A 26,176-nucleotide genomic window follows, 5' to 3' on the forward strand; every position below is an offset into this window, starting at 1 on the left:
AACAGCCAAGAGGTGAAAGCAACTGAGGTGTCCATCAGCAGATGAGTGGATTTTTGAAACATGACCTATAATTACAATGGAATATTACTCAGCCTCAAAAAGGCAGGAAGTTCTGACCCATGCTACAACGTGGATGAACCTTAAGTGAAATAAGCCAGGCACAAAAAGAAATGCACTGTATGATTCACTTACATGAGGTATAACAAGTAGTCAAACTCATAGAAACAGGAAGTGGAACCGGAAATTTGCCAGGCGCTGGGGAAATGGGGAACCAGTGTGTAATCAGTATGGAGCTTCAGTGTTGCAAAATGAGAAAGTTCTGGAATGCGTTACACAGCAGTGTGAATATACTTCACATTACTGAACTGTACACTTAAAAATGGTTAAGATGCTAACTTTTATGTTGTTTCTTACCACGATAAAAAAAAAAAAAGGAAAAGAAATTAATGGAAGTTCCAAATGGAATTCACCTTTCCCATCTCAACAAAAGAATGAAACAGCAACAGGGCTCACCATGGACCTTCACGAGGATCACCTAAGAGGCTGCCACCTCCATAGCAGCCACTGGCTCAGAGGATGACCTCATGTGATCCAACCAGCTCTGGAGGTGAACATCATCTAAGATTCTTTCAAGAGGAAACTGAGACCCATAGCTAATTAGGACAGGAGGTAACTAGCTTTGTAAGAACTCTAAAAATGAATGCATTCATTTTTTTTAGTGTTTATTTTTGAGAGAGAGGGAGAGAGCGTGAGCAGGGGAGGGGCAGAGAGAGAGGGAGACACAGAATCTGAAGCAGGTTCCAGGCTCCGAGCTGTCAGCACAGTGCCCAACACAGGGCTCGAACTCATGAACCTCAAGATCATGACCTGAGCCTAAGTCCAACACCTAACCCACTGAGCCACCCAGGCGCCCCAGGTGAGATTTTATTAAAACAGTGAATTTGATATAGGATTGTTCCCCCCCAATACCTGACTACCCCAACATATTTTTTGGGTTGAGGTACAGTTTAACTTGTTGAATGTTTCAGAGACGTTTCCAGTTAAAAAAAATTTTTTTTTAATGTTTATTTATTTTTGAAGGAGAGAGAGAGTGTAAGCAGGGGAGGGGCAGAGAGAGAGAGGGAGACACAGAATCCGAAGCAGGCTCCAGGCTCTGAGCTGTCAGCACAGTGCCCGACACGGGGCTCGAACTCATGAACCCTGAGATCATGACCTGAGCCCAAGTCAGAGGCTTGACGGACTGAGCCACCCAGCTACCCCGAATGCATTCATTTTAATGAACAAATACACACCTGTAACTACTGTGTGCCCAGCACTTTGCCAGGCCCTGCGGGGTGATGTGAGGAGGACACGCTCCCTCCTGAGAAGCTTCTATGTGAGTGGGAGAGGCAGACAGCAACAGGGGGCTGTGGAAAGAAGAGACAGAGCTGCTTCTGCGTCCTGACTGTGCCACTTGCTTGGCCCACTCCCTCCACCTCTGTGAGGCTCGGCCACCACGTCGGAGAAGTGGAGATGGTGTGTCTTCCCCCCATGGGTCTGGGTGATTGAAGGACGTGTGCCGGCCACAGTGGGTTGCTTTATTCGATCAGCATTCATTTGATCATCAAAAGCTACCGGGCAACAGAAAGAAGGGGAGTTCTCGGCAGTAAAAACAATGACCCTGGTCTCAGTGGACTGGGAGTTTCTGTATATTTCTAGGCAGGAGGCTTGAGGATTAATCTACAGGACTGATGGCATTTCTGCTTCTACCGAGTCACCCCGTGCACACAGTAGAGCCTACCTGCCTCCACCAGCTGTGTCTTCCCTGGCTCCAAGGCCTCCAGCCCCTTCTCCAGACTCAGTAATCGGGTCCTCAAGGCTGCTCTGCCCACCCCCCAACTCCTCACCACCACCCGCAGAACCGGGATCACAACAACAGGGGGCCTTTCCCCAGTCAAAAGCTCCATTTGCATCTTAATGAAAAGGGGGAAGAGGGAAGCTAGGGGTGTTGACTAGGAATGAAATCACCCTGTAAGTCTTGGATTTTTGCTGCTTTCTGCAGCCTCTGCCAGATCCCCCTCTGAGCTCAGTCTGCACTATAAAAGCCAAACCTCGGAAACACCTAATTTGGGAATTATGTGCTGGCCCTGCAGCAGCTTTCCAGGCTGCTGGTTTGAGGCTGCTCCTGGTCCCTCTGAAGGTAGCAGTTCCAAGCTGCTGATAGGCTTAGTCACCTTGGTCCCGCTCATTAGAGCCAGCGCCAATTACTGCCCAGCCCTGGAAGCTGAACCCAACAGCAGCCTCTTGTTCTGGGCGCTGCTCACTGGGGCGTGCGGGCCAGGACCAGCATTGGCTGGGGAGGGGCGCCCAAGCTGCGAGCCCTCCTACGCCCAGTAGTGGCAGCGGTGGCTGGTAGTGAGGAAGGCAGGACCGCCTAACAGGGATCAAAAGGACAGAGCAAGACTTTCTTAGCTCCCCTTGGGACTCCTGGCTGGGTGGTGATACAGCCCAGCCCTGCAATGAGAAAAACACTGCTTGAAGCCAAGGCTCAGCTAGTTAAATGGTGTTGAACCTGAGTATTTAGCAATCTTTGTACATAAACACACAAATCCCTGTGAAACACACGCAGAGTGTTATTTCTTACATTATAAAATGATTTTCCAGGCCTTCGATTTTGATATATGCTTCCCTCACCAATTCCCTTATTCCACATCTTGATCTCCTTGCCGAGTCTGTAATCTCAGGCCCATCGCTTCTCGGCCTTTTGGCTAAGATCAAGTGTAATCTCAGGCCCACGCGGGTGACACAGAATGCCAGGTGTAGGCCTCCGAATATCACCAGGAAAAAAAACGAGGAAAAGGTTGTGTTTACTGCTTCTCGGTGTTCATTAATATGGAAACACGGCCCTTTATGGGTTTTGATGGAGATGCCACAGGGATCACCCTTGCACTGGCATGCAGCTTTACTGTTCCCTTCAAAAGTGCCAGCCAAATTAACGCACTAATTTGAAAGGACATGTATAAGTTATGATCTGCAAAAAAAAAAAAAAAGTGCTGGTCCATCACAACCTGTGTTGTGTTTTACACCACCACAAACAAGCTCTGATGATCTGTATGTGTCTGTGTGTATGTCCACGTGCATCTGAATTAGCATTAACTGAAAGCCCATTATTGTACATAGCACAGTAGACCATATATAGAATCTCTAATTTTCCCAAGTGCCAAATTTTTGGCATATACGTATTCCTTCATTTGTACATTCATTCCACAGATGTCCAGGGTCTCCTGTGTACTTAAAGACCTCAGACAGGAAGATGCCCTAACTGACCTCTCATGCTGGGGACAGGGATGGGGTGGGGTGGGAGGAGAAAAAGAGGAAGTCATTAGCACACACTGTGGCATGCACTGTGTTAAAAGACAATAGGTCCCAAAAGAGTCACTTATGCTAAGCCCCATGTCATAAAATCTAGACTCAACTACAGTTTTGGCTTCTCCCAGAAATAGACTCTGAAAGCACTCAATCAGGTACCACCTCATTAGCACTAGCGAGGTATCTGCCTGATAGACCCTTGCCATCCCTACAGACAAGTGACCTTGCCAAAACCGATCTGCTCTTTGCTAGTAGAACGTCCTTGTCTAGCCCCCTCCGCCTATAGAAGTCTTTCATTTTTGTACAGCTCCTTAAAGCCAGCCCCTTTCCTCTGCTGGATGGGACGCTGCCCCATTCATGAATCACTGAATGAAGCCAATAAGATCTTTAAAATATACTCAGTTGAACTTTGTCTCCTAACACCTGTGATGAAGGGGAAGACGGTAAACCCTGCCTGGAGGAGAGTTTCACGAGGATCAGAGGCAGCGAGGGGGTAGTTTTACCAGACACATCTGGGCTCAAATATCAGCTTCCATTCTTACCACCTGTGTGGCCCTGCGTGCATTTACCTAACCTCTCTGATCCTCAGTTTTCTCATCTGTAAAATGCGAATAATAAATAATTCCTACCTTTTATGGCTGTCACAAGCATTAAAGATGATACATGTGAGGCCCTAGGTGTTGCCAGTATTTTTAAATGGTAGGTATTATTCACTTGAGTAAATGGATTACTGCAAGAATACATCTCATTGTAAAGTGTTTGAAAGCAACCCGTGTGACTGTCAAAAGAAGTTCTGAGTGAAGGAGTTAGATTAGACAGGCAGTTGGTAGTCACGGTCTGTCCACACTAGAAGGGGTTTCATCCAACCCAACCCCATATATTTTTTTAAGTTTATTTATTTATTTTGAGAGAGGGAGACAGAGAGAGCATGGGGGAGGCACAGAGAGACAGGGAGACAGAGGATCCCAAGCAGGCTCTGCCCTGTCAGCTCAGAACCCGACGCAGGGCTCGAACTCAAAAACCACGAGATCATGACCTGAGGCCGAGATCTAGAGTCAGATGCTTAATCAACTGAGCCACCCAGGTGCCCCTAACCCAACCCCGTATTCTAGAGTTAGGAGCCAGAGGGCGAGAGAAGTCACTTATCCCTAGGCCTCCCATTAGGCTTGACCAAACTGTAGTCAGGCTCCTGTGAGTCCTTCTTTCAATAAGACCTCGTCCTGGGGCCTGTCTTGGACCTGCCTTGCCCAGTTTGAGGAGGAATTCTGCGGAGTCATAAAGAATCACCCGCCCTTGACACCTGATCCTGTGGTTTGCCCTCAGCAAGAATCCCATTAAGTAGATTTAACAAGAACCCCCCATCCTTGATGTCTCCTCTTGTAATTTTCCATCCACTGACCCCTCATCCTGCTCATGGGTTATAAACCCCCAGCTGTCTTTGCACCCTCGGAGATGAGACAGATCTCTCTTCCCCACTGGGATAGTCTATCACAACAGTCCTGAACGAAGTCTTCTTTCCTGTTGTAACAAATGTCAAAATAATGTTTTTCCTTCACAGAGTGATGGTACTGAGACTAGGACTTAGGACTCCTGACTCTCTCGGCCCCTCTAAAGGCATGTGTGGGTCTAGTTTGCTAAGGGGAAGAAAAAAAAAAAAGCCCAGAAAATTGTCAGGTAGCCAAATCTCCAAGAAGCCCAAGGAGCAGTTGCCATGGTCTGGCAAAAGTACATGGGATTCTGGCTCAGCCTTTTATTTCTTGGCTTTTTTGTGTCCCTTCTACTTGGTCTTCCTGGGTCTCTGTATCTGGTGGACCAACACTCAAAGACTCTGCTCACAGGCAGCTCAAACTAACCATCTTCATTCAGGATTGTTGTGATAGACTATCCCAACGGAGGAGAGAGATCCTCTCAACTGTGAGCGTGCAAAGACAAACCATTATTCTGGCTCATCTGAAGCAGCTGGTGCTATTTGCTGAGAACCCTGCCACACCCAGCTGGCACTGGTGCCTCCCCCCCACCCTACCCCCCAAGGCTGAGTCAGATCTCCCACCACCTGAGTGGGAGGAGAGAGGTCCTCTGTCTGCTGTCTAATGAAACAGGAAGGAGAGCACTGAGGGGACATCCATCTGGGTGGGATTCTCCAGGCCATGGAGTACCTGGGCTCTGCCCCGAGCTGGGCTGTCTGTGGTTTCCACCTAAGGAGACCCCCAAGCTGCCAGCCTCCAGTAGCCCCCTGAAGACAGATATTCCAAGGCCAGAGCTCCTGGCTCCTTCTCCAAATGAAAGAATGTCTAGGGACCTGCATCCCTGGCCCCTCCTCACTGCCAGCCTTTGGTGGGGGCACTCTCCCCGGCCTTTCAGAGCTCTGCTTCTCAGAAGAGGCATGGTGTTCCTGTCCTTCCCCTTGTCCCCTCTCCCCCACCAGGACCATGGACTCCTGGGGCTATGACATCACCATGAAGACAGACATGCCCTGGAGGGCGGACAAAAGCCAGACAAGCTGGGAGGCACTGGCATGCGAGGCGCCCAAGGAGCTGGAGCAGGCCCCAAGCCAAACCCTACATTGAGTTCCAAAGCTAGGCTGAGAGCAGATCCTTGGAAATCCTCTGTACTTCCTTCCCTGACCCCCACCCCAACCTGTCACAGTGCAGGGGTTCACTTTTCTCTCAGGGCTTACATAATTGCTGAGCGACTAGTGGGGATCAGATCATTACAGACCAACACCCACACTGGAAAGCCCAGAAGGGCAGGCTCAGGTGTCTCAGTCCCACTGGAAGATGGTAAAGCAGTTCCTGACATTGTCACACTGGCTTCTATGGAAGGAAGGTGAGTTCACCACAAGAAGGTGAATCTGCAAGGCTTTAGGTTCCATATTTGCAGACCTTAATCTTTACGAAGGGCCCAGAAAGTTCCCTAGCACCATTATCATCTCCATGTCCTTAAGGACTGGCCAGCTGGGCAAATCCAGTGATGGGGTTCCCTGGGATGCTCTGGCTTGTAATGCAGAGCAGGTCTCCACTAGGCTCTGTGAGACCCCAGCTCTTCTCCTTCTCTGCAGGGAGCTCCCTCCCTCCCTCCACCCCCAGCAAAGCTGGACTCAGGGGCTTCGTCTCCACCCATCAGGAAGCTTCTGGGGACACACCCTGTGCATGGTGATGTCCTGGCCAGACACAGGATGCTGACTTTATTCCTACTCACATGGGACCCCCATAGCGGACGGGAATGTAATGACTAAAGAACACCATTTTGTGGGAGGTACACTGAGCAAGAGAAGACTTGGATTTCGGTCCTGCTCTGCCCCGAAGAAACCTTGAAGAAAGTACTTGGCCTCCTGGAGTCTCTGTATTCTCACTTGTGAAATGAGAGCATTAGCACATAGGAGGCATTTAATAAATGCTCGAGGGACGAATGTTGACTGAACAACTCCAAATCCCTGAGCTCCTTACGACCATACATGGCACTTTGTTGTTTTTATATTATTGTATTTTATTCATTTTATTATTTATTTTTTCTTTTTTTAGAGAGAGAGGACACAAACAAGAGAGAGGGACAGAGGGACAGAGAGAGAGAGAGAAAGAATCTTAAGCAGGCTTCATGCCCAGCGCAGCCCCAACATGGGGTTCAATCTCACAACCCTGGGATCATGACCTGAGCTGAAATTAAGAGTCACATGCTTAACTGACTGAGCCACCCAGGTGCCCCTATACGAGGCACCTTGTATTCGCACCCAGCCACCTCCTTCTGTGGCCTGAGCCCAAGGCTGCAGGCCTCCCCTTTCTAGAACCCTGAAGCGGCCCCCTTCCTCCCTTCTCTTCCTCCAAACTCCCCTTAGCTTCCCCCTTACTACCCATGGTGCCAGGAGGCCAGCGAATCCCAGTTAATCCTGAAATCCCAGTCATACTAATTGCTTTCTTTCTTGTCCTTACTTGCCTTCTAACTCAGGAGATGAGGCTTCAGTTAGGCAGCTGTTCCAACAGCAGGTGACTGGAAGGGAAATGGTCTTGGCCTAGAAGAGGCAAAGAATGTCTCCATGGACCCACGGGTCAGGAGGCTCCCCATAGCAAGCTGGACAGTGTCCTCCCCAAATCCACATCCACCCAGCGCTCCAGAATCTGACCTAATTTGGAAACAGGGTCTTCGCAAAAGTAACTAACTAAGGATCTCGATGGAATTATATCAGAATAGGGGGGCCCTAAATCCAAAAGCTTGTGTCCTTACAAGAAGAGGCAAGGACACAGAGAGACATGGGGAGACAAGGATGATGTGAAGACAAGAGGAAGGGATTGGAATTCTGCTTCCACAAGCCAAAACACCAGGAATACTAGAAGCTGGAAGAGGCCAGGAAGAGAGCCAAGAGCCTTCACAGGGAGCATGGCCCTGCCGGCATCTTGATCTGGGACTTCCAGGCTCCAGGACTACAAAAGAATAAATCTCTGTTGTTTGGGACACCCAGTTTGTGGTACTTTGTTACTGAGGAAATGAATGCATTCTTCAGGCCCCCCTGGGCTCCATGATGTTTAAGGCACAAGGCTGTGAGCTCTCTCCCCACCTTCCACCACCCTCTGGAGACCTTCTCCATGCCCTGGGGCTCAGGGAACCTGCATAGGCTTACAGCCATCGTCCACCACACGCGTTTCTTATCACATTTGGGAGCCAAGCAAAACTGCTTAGAAAGAAAAGCTGTGGACATTTGGCTTCTCCAGGCTGTCCGCCTGGTTTTCCTCCAGTTCCTGCGGGATGTGATGTGAGCAAATCACAGCTTGCTCTGCAAGAGGGCAGTATTCGTTCGTTCATGCATGCGTGCATCCACACATGCAACCTGTATTTCCTGACGGCTTACCACCTGCCAAGCACCTGCTCAGTGTGGAGCACGGACACTACCCCTTCTCCAGCCCCTCCTTGCTGCCCAGTCTAAGATCTCGCTGATGACAAAGGAGCCATCCGTCCACCCTATTCTGCTATTTTTAATGACAATAACATAGCATTCAAAAAGCTTTTGCATGTCATTTGATACACTGAGAACCCACCTGCCTACAATCTGCTTCTCCATGAGAAACAGGAACATTAATGGATCTGCAGCCCCATCCCTCAAAGCTGTGAGCCCCTCAAAATATATAAGTACCAACTCAGTCCCGCTTTACAATTCATTTATCTGTTTTTCTCAGGCAATGGAGTAGAGCTGAGTACTAAGGGCCACAAAATCAGCCATTTGGGACCCAGAAATGAGAGGAAAGGACAAGGGACGAAAAGCGGAAGACATCATCTCTGGCTATTGGGCACGGCGCAGGGCACTGGCTTGCTATGGCAGGCAATCGGCTGGGTCATTGGCAGACCCGGGGTCTGGTCTGGTCTGCTGCTAAGCAACCATCAGACTCTGATTGCACTGCTTACCTCTCTGGGCACAGTTTTCTCCTCCACACACCAAGAGTTAGTCTGGGTCCCTAATGTTCTTGGCATGCTGGGATCTCTCCCAATGTTCTTGGCAGCCTTGGCATGCTGGGATCTCTCCAGTCCATGTCAATTGCTGGAGAAACTGTCTAGCCTGAGTTAATAATACAGGGGATTTCAAGGATAAGCAGAAGATAGTGTGTCTCCTGCCTTATTACTGTGTGTAGGTGGAGGGGCAGGAGATTCCCCTGATCACAGTCCCACTATGTTCAATGGGCTGGTACCTAAGCCTGGAGAGGTAAGGACTTCGCTGCCCCCTTCAAGGAATTTACCATCTAACGGGGAAACAGATCAGTAAACAGACAATTATAAACATTACAATATGGTGTAATAAACCTTACACTTCCTGCTATGGAAATATAGAGGGGTCCCTAGCTCAGGCTGATGGGACACTCTGGGGGGGGGGGGAGCCATGGAAGGCTCCCTGGAAGAAGTGATGCCTGCGCTCAGTTTTAAAGATTGACTAGCAGTTAGCATTTAAGGTCAAGGGCTGGAGCATTCAGACAGAGAAAACATACTCAAAGGCTGGATAGGGTATAGTGAGCACAGAGGAACAGATGTCAACAGATCCATTTTCTTTTCTCTTCCTCCTAACGGCCACCTTTTTCATCTCTTATCCACAGCTTAACACCTACTCACCACCCTCTGTTCTCCTTTCTTCTCCTCTTTCTCTTCCATTCTCTGCAGATGAGGAGAGGAATGTCATCTAGTGAGTTCAGAGCTAGTGAGGTAACAGAAGGGAATACCAGTGTGATGATATGGGAAAGGTGGTTCTGTGTCAGCCTCCACGGAGAGCATGGCCCCTCCCTGTCTCCTTAGCCCCACTCTGCCCTGCTGTGAAGACCCTGCTCCTTTAAGGTACATGCCACCCACCTATAACCCCTCCACCTGTCTCTGTCAGGGCCATCCATGGATGGATGGAATTCTGGCCACTTCCCTACTTCACGAAGACTCTGGCACCTAGCTCCCCATCCTGCACTCCAGCCCCAGTCCTGACATTAACCTGGGTAGAATCAGCTTCTGGCACCTTGGCCTCTCAGCTCCGTGATGCCCGCATCCCCAAGTACACTCACCACTTCAATCACCCGTTCCCCTGATTGCATCCTGGTCTTTCTCTTCACCCAGGACTGCTCTGTTCCTCTTTCTAATCAGAAACTGTTATCTCCGTCTGTGACCCAGCTCGTGCACTCAATTCCTCCAACTATGCCAGTTCTCTGACCTCATCAACACCACCAATTCGCTGATTCTAATCCCTCCTGCCCCTCCCCCCCCCCATATCCACCTCCAGTCTGCACTTCCTTTTCCACCTGGCTCAGATTTCTGTCCCAATATTCAGACATTTTACCAATATCCTTAACTGCCTTGCTTCATTGTCTTTAAATCATCCTTGGCTACTCCCTTCCCCTCATCCTCCATACCCCGTTAATCACCAAGCTCCGTTAAAATTTAAATAACTTTGCAAACCACTCCTGTCTTTGTCTCCACTGCCCCACCTTGGCTTTCAGCATTGCTGTCCTGGACAGCCAAAAACTCTGCTAGCTACCTTTCTTTCTTTGTTTCTTCATTTCTTTCTTTGTTTCTTCTTTTTTAGTTTATTTATTTTGAGAGAGAGAGAGAGAGAAAGAGGGAGGGAGGGAGGGAGTGCACACGCATGAGCACAAGTGGGGGAGGGGCAGAGAAACAGAGAATCCCAAGCAGGGCTTGATGCAGGACTCAAACTCACAAACTGTGAGGTCATAACCTGAGCTGACTGAGCCACCCAGGCACCCCAGTTACCCTTCTTTCAATCTTGCTTCTGTAGCATCAGCGGCAGGGGGAGGGGGTGGGATGCAACCTCTGATTTTTTTTTTAATGTAAATGAATCAATTGTGTTATTCTCCAGCTTAAAGGCAACCTTTCACAATGGCTTCTTCATCCCCTCAGGACAGAGTCTTCACAAGGCTTCAGAGTTCACAGTCTGGTCTCTGCAATGCCTCTGGCATCACCCTGTACTGTCCTCAGCTCAAACTCCAGCTCTTCAGCCATAGTTTCTTTGGGTTCCTTGACTACTGCATGCTCTAACTTGAAGTCCGTGACCACAGAGTGTGACCAAAGGGGCCCTGGGGCTCTGTGCCATTCTCCCTTGTTACATGATACTGAGGGTTCTTCCAAAAATAACATTCCAGGAGTCAGGTCCCAGCTTGTCTGATTTCTTGCAATGATGTCCTTCTTCCTTCCAGAAGACAGAAGATGAAATTTGGAGCACGGACTGGAAAGGATCCTGTGGACACTTCAATGCCTCCTACTTATTATAATGAGAATGAAGTGAATGTTTATTGAGAGCTTACCACGTGTCAGGTACCAGGCTAAGCACTTTATATGCGTGATTTATTTACTTCCCACAAACCCTATGAAGTGCCATAGTCACCCCTATTTCATGGAAGAAAAACCTGAATCTCAAAGGGGTTATAGTAACTTGATTGAGGTCACAGAGCTGGTTACCAGCAGAACACAGATCTGAGCCTGTATCATTCTGGTTTCGAAGTTTAACCTCTGAATCACTTCATTATACTGAATAGCTAGACGGGCAGGCGGTGGGTATCTCACGTTTTACATGTGAATTGGGGAAATGTATGTTCAAACCATTACTGCTTTTGAAGGGCCTCAGGTAATTAAACTAAGGACCAACCTTGTCCCCAAACTCGAAATCTCAGCATCAAAGCAAACCGTCCAGAGCTCCAAAGACAGAGCTCAACAACTATTCCATTCCGCTTGTCTTCAGGTCTCTGGGCAGACCTGGACCAACATATGTGTCATGTTTCCTTGACAGCTCGCCCAGTACCTTTTTCTCTGTGTGTGTGTCTGACTGAAGCAGGTTCCGACCAGTCAATAACCCCCTACTTCCGTGCCCCGCAACAACTCTGAACAATTTCCAGCCAGAGCATAAAGTACTCATGGCTGAAGGTAAACAGAGAATGCAGGTTGAGGACGAAAGAGAGAAGGTGTGAAGCATCTTGCTGACCCGTTAACACTGCCAGACACTCTTGCTGGGCTCCCAGTAAGTGCGGCCCTGGAAGTAGGCCATCTCTCACCCTCTCACTCATACCACGATTTAAGTAAGTGGCTACCAAGGGCTCAGCATCCCTTTGGGTTATAACAGGTTCTGGAGGAGCAGGAGGCAGACCCTGCTTCAAGGAGCTCTCAGGCTAGTGGGGAAGACAAGAAATGCACAATCAAGGGGCGCCTGGGTGGCTCAGTCAGTTGAGCGTCTGACTTCAGCTCAGGTCATCATTTCACAGTTCATGAGTTCGAACCCCGCGTTGGGCTCTGTGCTGACAGCTCAGGGCCTGGAGCCTGCTTCGGATTGTGTCTCCCTCTCTCTCTGCCCCTCCCCTGCTCATGCTTTGTCTCTCTCTGTCCCTCAAAAAATAAATAATAAAAAGAAATTAAAAAAAGAAATGCACAATGGAACGATTAGCATTAAGCATTCGGACAGCAACATAAGAACAGAGCACAAGAGTTTTCCGAAGGCGGTAACTCCAGTATTTCCTAACTCTGTGAACCTGAGTACATTTTGCTTAGCCTCTCTGAGCCGCAGGGGCCACATCTACAAAATTGAGATGTAACAGCTACTTCAGTAGCTTGTTGTAAGGATCAGTAGGGATAGGGTGTGAGAAAGTGATTTACAAATACAAGATATTACTATTGCCTCGTGGGCTTTGAAAATTAAAAGGGAGTTCCAAATCCAAAGTATTACCATTGCTCCATAGGGGACAAGACAACTATTAAAAGGGCTTTAAAATGCATGCAGACTGTATGAATCCCTGCCTTGAATGCTCGTCCCTCTGGTGTCTGCAAAATGCACTCCCCCACATTCTTTAAGTCTTCCCTCAAGTATCACATTCACGGTGACATCCATCCCGATCACCTTATTTGGCCATGCAAACTTCCCTCTCCTCCAGACCCTTAACATGCCATATACCAGAGCCCTAATCAATTTATTTTTCTTTTCTCAAGTACTTATTGCCTTCTAACACACTCACTCATTTATTTTTTATATTTAGTGTGTATCATTTTTCTCCTCACACTAGAATATAAGTTCCAGGAGTGCAGGGATCTTTTTTCATTTTTTTTTTTTCATTAATGTATTTGCAACCAAGATGAGTGCCTAGTACACGGTAGGTGCTCAGTAATTTTGGTTCAGTGACAGAATGAAAAGTTGAAATCCATGTGGAATGGCAGCCACAGCAGAAGACATTCAGGAAAGAGTGAGTACAGGAAGACAAAACAGAAATCGACAGCTTGGTCTGGTAAGACGAGGGCTGAGAGGCCCATGACTGTATTGTGTGAACCACGAGGACTTTGAAATCTCAGAACAAAACCAGAGGTGCTCCTTGAAGGTCACTAGAGGCCGTTTGACTCCCATACAAGAATTCATCTTATACGTGGATAGTGAAGGGACTCCTGTGTCACTGCGGAAGAAAATTGTGAATAACTTCACAGAGAATAATTTCATTGTGTGTTATTAGCTTTCTACTATTATATAATAAATCATCTCCAAACTTGGCAACCTAACACAACAAAAACTGATTATCTGAATGAGTTTCTGTGGGTCAGGAATTCAGGCAGCTCTATTCAGTTGTTCTAGCTCAGATCTCTCAGAAGGTTGTAGTTAAGACCTTGGAAGTGGCCACAGTTATTTGAAGGCTTATCTGGGGAGAAAAGATCTACTTCCAAGATGGCTCATTCACATGGCTCTTGGTAGGAGGCCTCAGGTCCTTGCCATGCAGAACATTCCATAGGGCTACTGGAGTGTCCTCATGACATGGCAGATAGTTTTCCCCAGGATGAGTGATCCAAGAAAGAATAAGGTAGAAGTCATAATACCTATTATGACATATTCTCAGAAGTCACAATCTGCCATTTAGGCATTATCCTATTGGTATACAGGTCTTCCCTATTTAATGTAGACGGAGATTACATAAGAACATGAATACCAGAAAACAGGGGGTATTGAGGGCCATCTTGGAGGTTGACCACGATGGAATGTAACTAAGGAAGGATCCAGAATGTATGGAGGACCACACAGATCTATGGAAAGCATTCATCACTTCCTACCCCCTCCCTCTAGCTCACCAAAGAAGACTGGCGAGAAGGCAGACTTTGTGCCATCAGTCATCCAGAGCAATCCAGGCCTTCAGTTATATACACTCCCCAAGGAAAGACGTGTATGGAAATATCATTGTTTCTTTAGGGGACCTGACATCCTCTGCTTGGGACCCCAGATGCTAGTTCCTGCTTGTCAATACAATTCTCATATTGTTCCTGCCATAAATGAACATAAGAGCTGAGGAAGCTCAGAGTCCAAGAAGGAATGACTCCATGACCTGAGGAAGATGGCCAGGGAATGAAACACCCATGATGTCCTTGAAATCCTCTACCTGCCCTAAATAGTAAGCCTTTTTAATTGGCCAGAAATAGATGCATCAATTAGGAAAGACTCCTCTCCTGTGAAGGATTCACAGAAAAGGAAAAGAGCCAAAGAAAGGGAGTAACTTTCAGGATCAGGGAGTCCTAGGGCCAGAAGCTATTGAGTTACATCCCTTTCTCAGGCAGGACCATCCTTCATCTAAAACGTGGGTGACATTTGCCTCTGCCATTAATGACCCCCAAAAGATGGACACCGTGTATTTGTGGTAGCTTTGAGGATCTTAATGTGAGGTTCTTTGGGCTTCTCAACCAAGGGTAGAAGAAAGAAAAGTCTCCGTGTTCTTGTGCACCAGTATTTTCTCCTTATTTTTGATTTTCTATAATAAGTGGCCTTTGCCAGAGTGCACCATCCAATGTCACAGTACCAATCAAGAAGGCTCCAACCAAGTATAAACTGATGGGTGCCAGAGGGGAGGTGGGTGGAGGGATGGGCAGAATGGGTGAAGGGGAGTGGGAGGCACAGGCTTCCAGTAATGGAACAAATAAGTTGTGGGGACAAAGGGTACAGCACAGGCAATATGGTCAGTGGTATTGTAACAGTGTTGTCTGAGGACAGGTGACAGCTGCACTTGTGGTGAGCACAGCATAACATATGGACCAGTGAGTGCAGCTCCTCTTGCTCAAGATGAGTAAAAACTTCTGGCAGGGGAGAGCCAGTGATTGTGGGGCAGGTAAGTGGAGAGTGTAAGAAAGAAACATAGGCTTGAATTTTGTGAAAGCTTTAGAAATATGCTTAATTTCAGAGATGTAAAACCAGGTGCTCACTGAGTACAAAAGGAAAGCAGCTGAAAATGCCCCCCCCCAATTCCTTTTTTTAATTTTAAATTTTCTTATTTAAAAAACTTTTTTTAATGTTTATTTTATTTTTGAGAGGGTGGGGGGCATGAGTGGGGAAGGGCAAAGAGAGAGGGAGACACAGAATCTGAAGCAGGGTCCAGGCTCTGAGCTGTTAGCACAGAGCCTGACGTGGGGTTTGAACCCACGAACTGCAAGATCGTGACCTGAAATGAAGTTGGAGGCTGCATCAACTGAGCCACCCAGGTGCCACTCTCCCCTTCCAGTTCCTTAATAATTACAATAACACTTATTACAATTAACGTTTATGGAGCACTGTGCTTACTTTTGCCAGGGACTCTTCCCAATGTCTTATATCTACTGCCATAAGTAATCACAGCAACGCAACCATCTCAGCATGAACATCCCCACGTACAGATGAGAACCCCAGCTGACAGCAGTCAGCCAACTTGCCTAAGGTAACACAGCTAGTAAGTATTGCAGTCGGAATCCAAATTCTGGCAATCTCACTCACAGGCTTAACCCACAGGTTAAGCCCACAGGCTTAACCATGCTGTGTTTTAAGGGCTTAAGTAAGGACCAAATGCTGCTAAGTGGCACTCATAAAATTCATGGTGAGGTTCACCTACACAGGCTAGAAGTCTTTTAGCTTATTGGGAGGTGATCCCCATTATCTGGTCATTTCAGTAGAGCCTGGAGTGCTGTTGAATCTTAGGAATTCCAAGGTAGCAGGCAGCATGTAAAAGTTCCTTTGTTTTGTCCGGAAAGAAACCAATGTGCAGACTAACTGCCCTGTCCAGGAACACCCAGGCCTCTTTGGCCTCTGTCCAGCAGAAGAGCACCGAGCAGTAGTCCTTACGACAGCGCTCATGAGTGTAGGACCCCAGGCCATCCCACTCCTCCCCACTCGCCCTAAACTCAAGCTTAGTCTTGGAGATGTGACAAGTTTTCATCCCATATGGTGAGAAAACAACACCAAAGGCCAAAGGGAGGCAGCAGCCTGAGTTGTATCCTCTGGCAACAGTTTGGTACGCCTCAAACAGATGAGCAATGATGGCATCCCAGTTTCAGCCTAGCTTCTCCAGGGAAGCCAGGCCTTCCATGAGTCCACACCTTCTCCTGCCCTCCCTTGAGTGAGAAGGCTCTGGTGTCTCTCCCTTTTTCTGCTCCTGCCCCCTCTCCTCTGCTCCCATTGCTTGCTGAGATTCATTCCCAGTGTACCTGACCCAAGGGAGCGAGACCCAGGCACAGAACAACTTCTTGGACGGTCCTCAACTTTAAAAATCCCAAAAACTTATTCTATCCACTCTTCTCCCTCTGCAACCTCCTCTTTTCCTGGTCTCCAATGCAAAGCTTGCTGTCACTTCAGTTTATCAAAGAAAGTGCCTTCTTAGACCTATTTTCCCTTCCTTATTCTGTATGCCAATGACCATAGGTCAGAGAGGGCGATTACTTTAGCATCAAACAGTCTGGCCTTGAATCTCCACCCTGCACATTATTAGCCCTGTGATCTTGTGCAAGCAACTTATCTCTCTAAGCCCACACTTCTTCCTCCGTAAAAAGGGGGATCATAACAGTGGCCAGAGTTGTTGCAAGATGAAGAGAAGAAATAAAAAACACATGTCAAATGCTCAGCACAGTACCCTGCACACAGCAAGTGCACAATAAGCGTTAGCCATTAGGCTGATTGGGCCAGCAACGGAGGGATTGGTGAGCAGGACCACTGGTCAAAAGCAGCCCTTTTAAGGACGCTTGTGAGTAAGCCACTTTCCCAGACCAAGGGTTCCCGGGGAATTGCTAGTGATGCTGCTGCCTGGGGTAACAGGAAGGAGAGAAGGCAATTGTACAGCGTGTAACAAAAATAATTTCATTTCTAATGCCTTTCCCCTGCTGAGCCACTTAGAATCCAAACAATGACAACAAGGCAGGGGTGGAAATGAGAAGGGCAGGCACGTTTTGAAGGAGGCTGGTGACAAATGGATGGGCCCCAGGACTCATTTTGGCTCCCAGACATCTGCAGGGGCGTGTCCTTGGGGCTGTGGCTGCTGTGCTGTGCCGACCTACAGCGCCCTGGAAGGCCCGTCTGCCCAGGCTGGCTATGGGCCTATTGATGGACCCCTGGGGGCTGAGTCTGCCTGGATTCACTTATCATTCTCTGTCTGGGAGCAGGCTGACATCACTCAGCGTGCTCCAGGGAAAGCCAGGGGTCCTCCCCCCTTCCCCTACCCATCACTGTAGACAGCAAAGAATTCCCCTGTCTCCTCCTGGAAAACATGAAAACCCCTGCAGGTGCCATGAGATTACAACAAATTGGGCAAACCACACTAAGCTGATGTCTAATACATACGTATTTAACATCAGCCTTTTCTGGGGGTCCCCGAAGAGTTTACTTCTTCTCGGTTCCCATCCCTGTACACCTCTCCACACTCTCTCAGATGCCCCTGCAGCCTCCAGGCCTCTGAATTGGGACATTGCAGCACCATGGCCTCTTCCACCCAGGGGAGGGGGGAGTCCCCAGGTCCCAGTGCGTCATCTCTGGCTCCTCCCTGTACACTGGAGCCGGAGCCAGCAAGAGCCTCTGCTCCTCTGCAGAGAAACATTCCCACGTCTCCTAGGCAGAGAGGAGGCTGCACCCTCCCAGGGGGCATCCCAGCTGTCAAGGGTGTTGGTTTAACCCATTTATCAGATTGAGGTGAAAAGGACAAGAAGAGGGGAAATGTACAGTCCAGAAGGGCAAGTTGTGCTCCTTTCTTTGGACCCAAATGGGAACAAACCAAGTGGTGAATCTCGTAGTTTTACTCCTCCACCCACATGCACTGACACTATAATCAAGCTATTTTCCACACCTATGCATTTAAATACTATGATTCTATTGTTTAAAAAAAAATAAGAAAGAAATCTTCAATGCCAATGGTGGTAGGGACAGTTGAGAGGCAGGGATGTATTCATGTTGGATTCTAGCACTATTAGAGTAATTTAAAAGGCTGCAGATAATATCACCCAGAGCTGGCAAATCAGCAAACTGCAAACCTTTGGTGGTTCCATGTAGTATCCTGGAGACCTGGAGATTCTGGAGCTTGTACAGAACCCTAGAGCCAAATCTTGGAGTCCTCTCAGAGTCATGAGAGTCCCTACTGGGGGTGAGAGGGAATGAGGTGCTGGGGTTCAGCTGAGAGAGAAGCTATGTACACGGAAGGGTACCTACCGAGGATCTGAACCACATTGTGCCATCTCCTGCTGCCTGTAGCTTCCAAGCATCTCCTAGATGCAGGATGCTCTCCTGCTAAGCAAGGCTCCTAGTAGAATGGAGAAGCTTTGGTTACCAAGCCCGGTCCTGGTGGCTTGGAACTAGAAAGCTTATGCCACTCCTTCTGGGAGCACTTTGGTAACTGGAGACAGCCCACCATACTTCTGGACTAAGAGAAAAGCTACCCTGTTTAGGGGTCAAGAGCAGCCAGGATGACCTCTGAGGAGCCCAAATAACCTAAGTGTTTAAAGTTCTGGTAACTATGTCCTCGCAGAAATCGGACTGAGTAGGCAGCCATGCTAAGATATTTTGAAGACCTCAAATCTCAGGTTACTGTGACAACCCGACTCTGGGAGATATGGCTTGGGATTCTGACATTATAAAACCTCAGTGTTGATTCTCCCCTCCTTTACCAGTGGCTAAAACACCTTCACTGCTGGAGATTCATAGGAAGGGAGAAATGGGATTTGGAAGGTCAGAAAATATGAGTCAGTAGAAGGGGCAGCATTGGCTCAAGGAAGTCTCATTATCCTTAACCCCCACCCCACCCCACACAAACTGTGTTATTTTCACAGCCATGCTACTTCCTCGACACCAATATCTGATTTTCACTTGCAGGGAAGACGAAAACAGCTCTTTCCATGCCAAGTCCACATGACTTTCCCCTTACACATGTTTACCCATGGAACAGGGACCTCAGACCAGTCTAGCTTCATCAATCCCAGGTGAATATGAGGCCAAAAAAATTTTTTTATGAGATTATGAGCTCCCTTTGTTTCCCCTGGTAGGAGGAGGAACAGAGGGTTTCTCTCAAGTTCAAATTCCCCTACATCATTGCATGTTCTAGACAGAAATAATCCAACCTTTCAGGTGAAGGTAGAAAACGGACTAGCCCACAAACATCTCTACTGGCCTTATTCACCCCTACAAGCCTGCTAGCTTATAGAGCACAAGAACCAAATCAATAGAGCCAATATGTCACTGCCAGCAGGGCACGAGTGGCTACCAGCCTTGGGGAACATGACGTGCTACTAAGCTGAACTAATCACTCCTTGGCATTTCAGGAGCAGTTGGGTTAGCAGACCACAGCACATGCATAATGAAAGACAATAATTCCCTCAGAAGGGGAGAGTAAGAACAACATAATGAGTTGGCCCTTAGAAGGGGGCAGTTACTATTTACACAGGTCAACCTAAAGCCATATCAGTGATTTTTAGAGGCCAAAAATCTGTTTTAGAAAGAAAAACCCGGAGGATCTGGCAGAGAGGAGATTGGGCTGCATCCTTTATTTCAGCAAAAGGATTGAATCTGGGGGATGGACCCTCCATCAGCAGTGTCACCCATGAAGAATTTAACATGATAAACTGAAGAAGGCAGAGAGGTCAATTAAAGACCTAATCATGCTCCCTCTAGCCAAAGAAGTATGAACTTTTACGAGAGATGATTTATTAACCTGCGTACATATGAATCACCCAGAAATATTGTTAAAATATACATTCTTGGGTCTCAGCTTGAGATTCTCATTCAGCAGCCCTTCAGAGAAGAACAAAAAAAATCCATTTTTAACTAGGTTTTCAGGTGATTCAGAGGCAGGGACTTCATTAAAAAAGAACAACCATTGGAGAAATGCTGCCCCAGACCTCTACAACAAATCAGAATCTCCCATTTTCCAAGCACCCTTCATCCCCAGGGTGTGCAAAGAAGGTAGAAGGAACTCAAAGTGTTCTCCAAGAGACCAAGGCTGGGGTTATCATGGCTCTGATCTATGTGTAACCCTCTCAGATATCTTCCCTACCCGATGTCTGATTTCAGAGGTGGCATCCTTTCCACTCACCCCCCTCAGATATGCCAGGAATCTTGAACACTAAGCAAAGAAGTCCAAGGCAGGGGGCTGGGACCCAGAAAACCAGCCCACTAGTTCTCTTGCAATTGGTCACATTCACCAAGGCCTCTCTCTCTCTGCCCACCCTCATCAAACACAGCACCAACAGAGAGAAACATGAAAAGAATGATTTCTTTTTCAAGTGGTCCTAATGCTGCAGGATGAATCAGGGATAAGCAGAATATTTGCATGGTGGGGGGCGGGGGGGGGGGGAAGGGTAAGAATCACTGATCACCTAGTTCCTGGGAAAGAGTGAGGATTAATCTGAAAGGTTTACATCCTGGTCAAAATCCAGAAATGATTGGATCTGCAGAAAGAACTGGAGAGAGATCCACAAAGTGCCTTGTACCTCACCAACTTCGGGAGCCCCCAGCACATAAAGTAGTGGGGTGCCAGGTGGGGAAACTTCACTCGCCCAAACAGCTTCCCTGTGGCTGAGAGCAAGGGCCTGTCCCTACGGAGCTGCGGTGCTGTGACTTGCATCCATGGCGAAGCCTGTTGTGTAGACGCACACGCACCCTCTTACCTCTGCTCTTCAAGAGGAACCACTCACAGGCTGCCCGCGCAGACAGCGTTGGGGACCTGCTCTGTCTGGCTCTTAGAGCTGCCTCTTGTCTCCGCACACAGCTCTGTCGAGGCTCTTGGTCCATTCCAGAGTCGAACAGTCACCCTCCACTACTGCCCCAACCGTCACCCCCATTCCCAGGTCGGGATGATTCTGAAAGCTCAGCCTCCCTCCTTGACTGGATCTCAAACGGAGAGATGGCGAAGAACGTAAATTCAGAACCAAGGACAGCGGCACAACCGGTGGCGGGAGGGGAGGGGCAGAACCGGCCTTGGCTTTTGTCCTTAGAAACTGAAAAGTCTCAGGTCGCGCAAATCCAGACTTGCCAAGAATAACCCTTCTCTCTCCCTGGAGGTCAGAAACTCTGGCCGCGCGCCCTGGGGTCCCGGACTTGGGTGCGGGGCAGAAAGTGCCGTCCCGAGATCGTCGGGAGCCGGCCGCCCTGCGAAGCTCCGGCTCGACAAGGGTGGCTCACCGCGCTCCGCGGGAGGCTGCCCCCGCACCGCCCGCTAATGACCAGAGCGAGGATTCCCGCCCGGGCCGTGCAAGGGATGCCAAGACGGAGTCAGAGGGGATGACAGCCGCTGTGTTCTTGTCCCCCCTGGGCTAGCAGCCTGATGGAGAGTCGGTGGAGAGCCTGCCCGCAGTCGGGTCGGTCCCAGGCAGACGGCGCCAGAGTGGCCTGACAAACTTCTAGTCCCAGTCGCGCCGCCCTCCGAGCTCCCCCGTCCTCTCCCTGCGACCCGCCTCGGCCCCCGGCCGCCCGTCGCTCCAGCGTGCGCGCGCTTACCTTCAAGCCATAGGGCGCCCGGGGGCAGAGACGGCGCCGGCTGCTCGAGGCTTCCGGCTCCCGCCGCATCCAAGCGCGGCCGCCCCTCCGGCAGCCGTCCGGGCCGCCGCTCTCCTCGGCGGGTCCCTGGCTCCCGGCCCCGCCGCGCCGTTCAGAGCCCCGGCGGGCAGCCGCTTGGCCGGCTCCGGCCCGCGGGGAGCAGTGGACCGGCCGCGGCGGGGCGGGGCGGGGCCGGGCGCGGGCGGGCGTGCAGCACAGGGACAAGGCGCGGAGGCGGCGCGGTGCGCGCGGGAGGCGGCCGGTTCCGGCACTGAGACTGGACAGCTTCACGGCGCGGGAGCACCGGAGCGCGGGAGGGAGGCGGGGGGCGGGGCCGCCCTGGCCCACGGGGCGCCCCTGGGCCCCGCCCCTGGGCCAGGCCCCGCCCCGCCACTCTGCGCGCCGGTGTGCGGACTCAGTGCGACCCAGCCTGCTGTGAGCAGCGAGCCGGCAGAGGTTGCAGTCAGCCCTGCAGGCTTTGGTGCAGGTGGTTGCTGAGGCGGGAACTGAGCGATCGACTGCCCATCGCGGTCTCCCCATACCCCCAAAGTGAATGATACCCTGTATATTCAGGGCCGCCGGTGACCAGGCATCTTCAGTGTCTGCTTATTTCCCTCTGAGAAGTCAGAGGATAAAGGTTGGAGGAGGCACAGCCCATCCAGGGAGTCACGTAAGGAGAAGCCGTCCAGGTTCCGTTTACAGACCTCTGGTCTTGGAAGCCCTGTAGTCAGTTCTGTTGCTTGACCCTTTCAGGGGAAAGCCTGCTTGGAGTTGACCTGAAGAGGAAATTCAAAAGGGGGCCTCCGGGTTCCGCTTGCCCTTGAATACAAACAGAGGTGGAGTCTTCGGCAATTAAGTGTTTGTCCTCCGTTTGCCAGGCTCTGTGTCAGATTCCAGGGTCTCCAAGAGTAATCAAACCTGGCCCCTGTTGTCACGTCCTGCCAGGGCAGTGGAGACCTCTAGGAAACACCTGTAACATAGCATAGCACTACAGCACCGGTGGCTTAACCAGGTGCGTGGAGCACAAACAAGGGAGACTTCATGGGGACTGGCACTGAAGAAGCAATACCCGGTCCAGCCAGGGAGAAGGCCACACAGCACGCCACAGGAGGAACAGCATGGGTACAGAACTGTGCATAGCATAGAGTCCATTGCTGCTGGAGCCAAGCCACTCTGGGCACACAAAGATTAAGTCTGTATTCCTCCAATGACCCACATGATCGCAGAAGGACCTGAGCACTCATCTAACCCCCCCACCCCCACCTACATCGCTCTAGGAGGAACTGAGTGAGGCTCAGTGAATTGGAGTGCCCTTGCAGATTCCACCACAGAGAACCAGGGATGGGCCAGTCCCCCACCTGAGAGGTGCACACCAGCCCGTTTCTCAAATACAGCCATCTCTGGAGGTAACTGGGGAAGGGGAGAGGCTATAAGTAGGCGCATGGCACCTCCTCCCCTGCTCCCTGCCTTTGGCATTGGCACTACCTTGCGCATCTGGTCTGGCCCCCATCCCTTTGCAGTCTTCATAGGGAGATAGTCTAGCCATCAGGAATCCCCACATTTTGCTGTATTTGCTTTTAAAGCAAGGAGACATTGCAGATATTGTTGAAATCTCAGTGTTCCCCCTGGTCTACCCCTAGGCCATTCTTTCCAAGGTTTAATCCACTTAAGGAAGGACTTGGTGCCTTCCAGCTCAGCACCTCTATTGGTCCAGGGATAGAGCCGCCCAGTGGATAGCCACCCCTCTCCTGAGTAGTCAGGGGACCTAGACTGGTGTCCTGCCTCTGTCACATACCAGTTGTGTGACTTTGGCTATGTAGTTTGCTATCTCTGAGCCTCAGATTCTCCATCTTTAAATCGGGGCTACGAATACCGTTCTCTGTGGGCAGCATTGAGGATAATAGATGAGGAAGTATGAGACAAACTGTAATATGGATATCCCCTGGCTGTTCTGCGGTGGGGAGAATAGCCTCGCTCACTCAGGAGGCAGAAGGGGAGCAACATGACCACCACGGGGAGCACCAACCCAAGGGCCCCGTAGCGCTGTGCTGCCACTTTTACCCCAATCTTGCATGGCTGAGTGGATTTCATGCTGGCTGTGAGTGACACGGATGGATCTTTTAGTTTTCAATTAGCAAACGGCTCGCTCTTTAAACAAGCGGCACAGCAAACAGATGCACTGAGTGATTTATGACAGCAAACATCTGCGGCCAAGCGGCAGGCAGCTTACTGTGGGCCCCTGCCTCCCAGGCTGCCAGGGCCCTCTGGAGGTCATCGCGAGCCTCCCCTGCCTCCGGGCAGAACTGTACCCGGCCCAAGTAGGCCAGGCAGGGTGGCCCTTTTCCTTAAAGCTTTCCTGGAAAGGGGGACACAAGAGCCTTTTTGACTTTCCCATCTATATGTCCCAGAGCCTCAGAGTCAGGAAGTTCTTTTTGATGTGCTACCTAAAACTTTATTTGTACCTCTTTATTGTTGAAAGTGGTAAGCAAATGGTTACTAACGGGTGTTAGGGTAGAAGATGGTGGTGGTTTTGTTGGCCCACGGTAACGAGGAAACAAAGGACCCAGCCGACAGAGAATGAGGAAAATCTAGAACTTTCTCCTGTGCCCCAAGAGCTACCTCTGAGGTAGAGAATGAGGCATGGCTAGAACTTAGAAGGAGAGTCCCTTACTGGTCTCTGTCAAACTCTGATGTACCCACAGACTGTCACAGCCCCTCTTCTGAAAACTATTCCACAGAAAATAAAGGAAATGCCGTCATGGGACTGGGAGGGGGAAAGGGGGTCAGGAGCAAAGCAGAATTGGAGTCACATGGGACTTCGCTCATGTCCAAACACCCAAACCTTGGGAACGTTCTGTGTATCTCTGAGCTTCAGGGTCCTCAGCTGTAAAATGGGGATAGAGATCTGTATTGCAGGGTTATCATGAAGTTTAAGTAGGAACAACCAATTCACACTGGGGCTTGATACATTTTCCCATTTTCTCCTCTTACAGAAAACTTCAGCTAGAGAAGCACCGGAGGAAATGCAGACACCCAGTGTTCCAATTCTAGATTTCTTAACCTATTTCACAGATGAAAACTGAGCCCTGTTTCAAGTTCCTATAATTTTTTCTTCTCTCATCCTCCCCTCTTTGGTCAGGACAATAAGGTGGCAGTCCTCTGGGTCAGAGGGGGTGTGGGGCAAAAAGAAAATAAACACATCCTTTTTATACTTTATTATTTCTCTCGAAGTGCTGAAAGCCTTAGAGAGGTGCAGAAGTCTTGGTCACTGATATTGGTGAGAGAGCCATAGTCCCATATCAGCGTGATCTAGTGAAGGGAGGTCAGGGTTTCTGAGGAAGGGGTGAAGAAGGAAACAATCCTTTTATTTTCTTTATAATTTTATTTATTTATTTATTTATTTATTTATTTATTTATTTATTGAGAGAGAGAGAGAGACAGAGACAGAGAGACAGAGAGAGCACAAGCAGGGAGGAGAGGGAGAGAGAGAGAGAGAGAGAGAGAGAGAGAGAGAGAGAGAGAGAGAATCCCAAGCAGGTTCCACACTCAGTGCGGAACTTGATCCCATGGGGCTTGATCCCATGACCCTGGGATGGTGACCTGAGCTGAAGTCAAGACCTAGATGCTTAACTGACTGAGCCACCCAGGCACCCCAGGAGATGACCCTTTTAAAAAGACAGGGGTTCAGGGTACTCTCTCTGACCATGGCAGGAGAGCAGAGGGAATTACTCGAGAGTGTTGACATCTGTATGTGTATTCACCCTCAGAGGATGATCTCCTCACTCGAAGACTGTATGGGGCTTTTCCACATCCACGTAAAATGGACGCTCGTAGATATTCTTTGCCTCCTCCTATTTTGGAGCAGTAAAGAATACAGGTGCAACCCTCTTTAAGAAAGCCTATTGTATATGGGGCACCCAAGTGGCTCAGTCAGTTAAGTGGCTAACTTTGGCTCGGGTCATGATCTCATGGCTCATGAGTTCGAGCCCCATGTCGGGCTCTGGGCTAACAGCCCAGAACCTGGGGCCTGCTTCAGATTCTGTATCTCCCCTCACTCTCTGCCCCTCCCCCTGCTGGGTCTCTGTCTCACTCGCTCTCAATCTCAAAAGTAAATAAACATTAAAAAATAATTTTAAAAAAAGAAAGCCTATTGTATAATTCTTCAGAATTACAAAACAGATAAATTAGAGTGTAAATATCCATCTTCTAAATGTATTTAATTGCTTGATGGGAAGAGGTCATAAATACACACTTACTCGTACACCCATATTCATCATAGCATTATTCACAGGGGGCAAAAGATACAGCAACCCAAGTGTCCACTGAATGGGGAATTGGATAACGAAAACGTGGTCTGGACTTACAAGCCTGGCTACAAAGTGCAGGTTTTCAGCACCTGGAGAGAAAAAGGTGGAAAAAGTGTGTGTTGATTCTCTTTTTGCCCCACCCCTCCTCTGACTCAGGAGGATTGCCACCTCATTGTTCTCAGAGGCATTGCAAATGGAGTAAGAACAATCCTGGCACAGGCTACAAGAACATGAAACTTGAGGGTATTAGGCTAAGTAAAACAACCCAGTCCACTTATATAAGGTT

The 26,176-nt window shown here is 49.2% G+C and overlaps 1 protein-coding gene across 3 annotated transcripts in view; it reads right to left on the reverse strand.

Annotated features, from left to right (window-relative positions):
* DRD2 (dopamine receptor D2) overlaps positions 1-21,611 on the reverse strand; it is a 64,513-nt gene extending 42,902 nt beyond the window's left edge. For 2 of the 3 annotated variants that reach the window (XM_042958841.1, XM_042958839.1), the window contains exon 1: positions 21,545-21,611. The gene's annotated coding sequence lies outside the window, so the exon portion shown is untranslated. Of the gene's footprint in view, positions 1-20,715; positions 21,264-21,544 lie in introns of those variants that run through there. The other variant, XM_042958840.1, reaches the window with a different exon arrangement.
* Between the last annotated feature and the right edge of the window lie 4,565 nt (positions 21,612-26,176).

This window comes from Panthera tigris, chromosome D1 (genome assembly GCF_018350195.1).
Source record: "Panthera tigris isolate Pti1 chromosome D1, P.tigris_Pti1_mat1.1, whole genome shotgun sequence".
Lineage (NCBI taxonomy): Eukaryota > Metazoa > Chordata > Mammalia > Carnivora > Felidae > Panthera > Panthera tigris.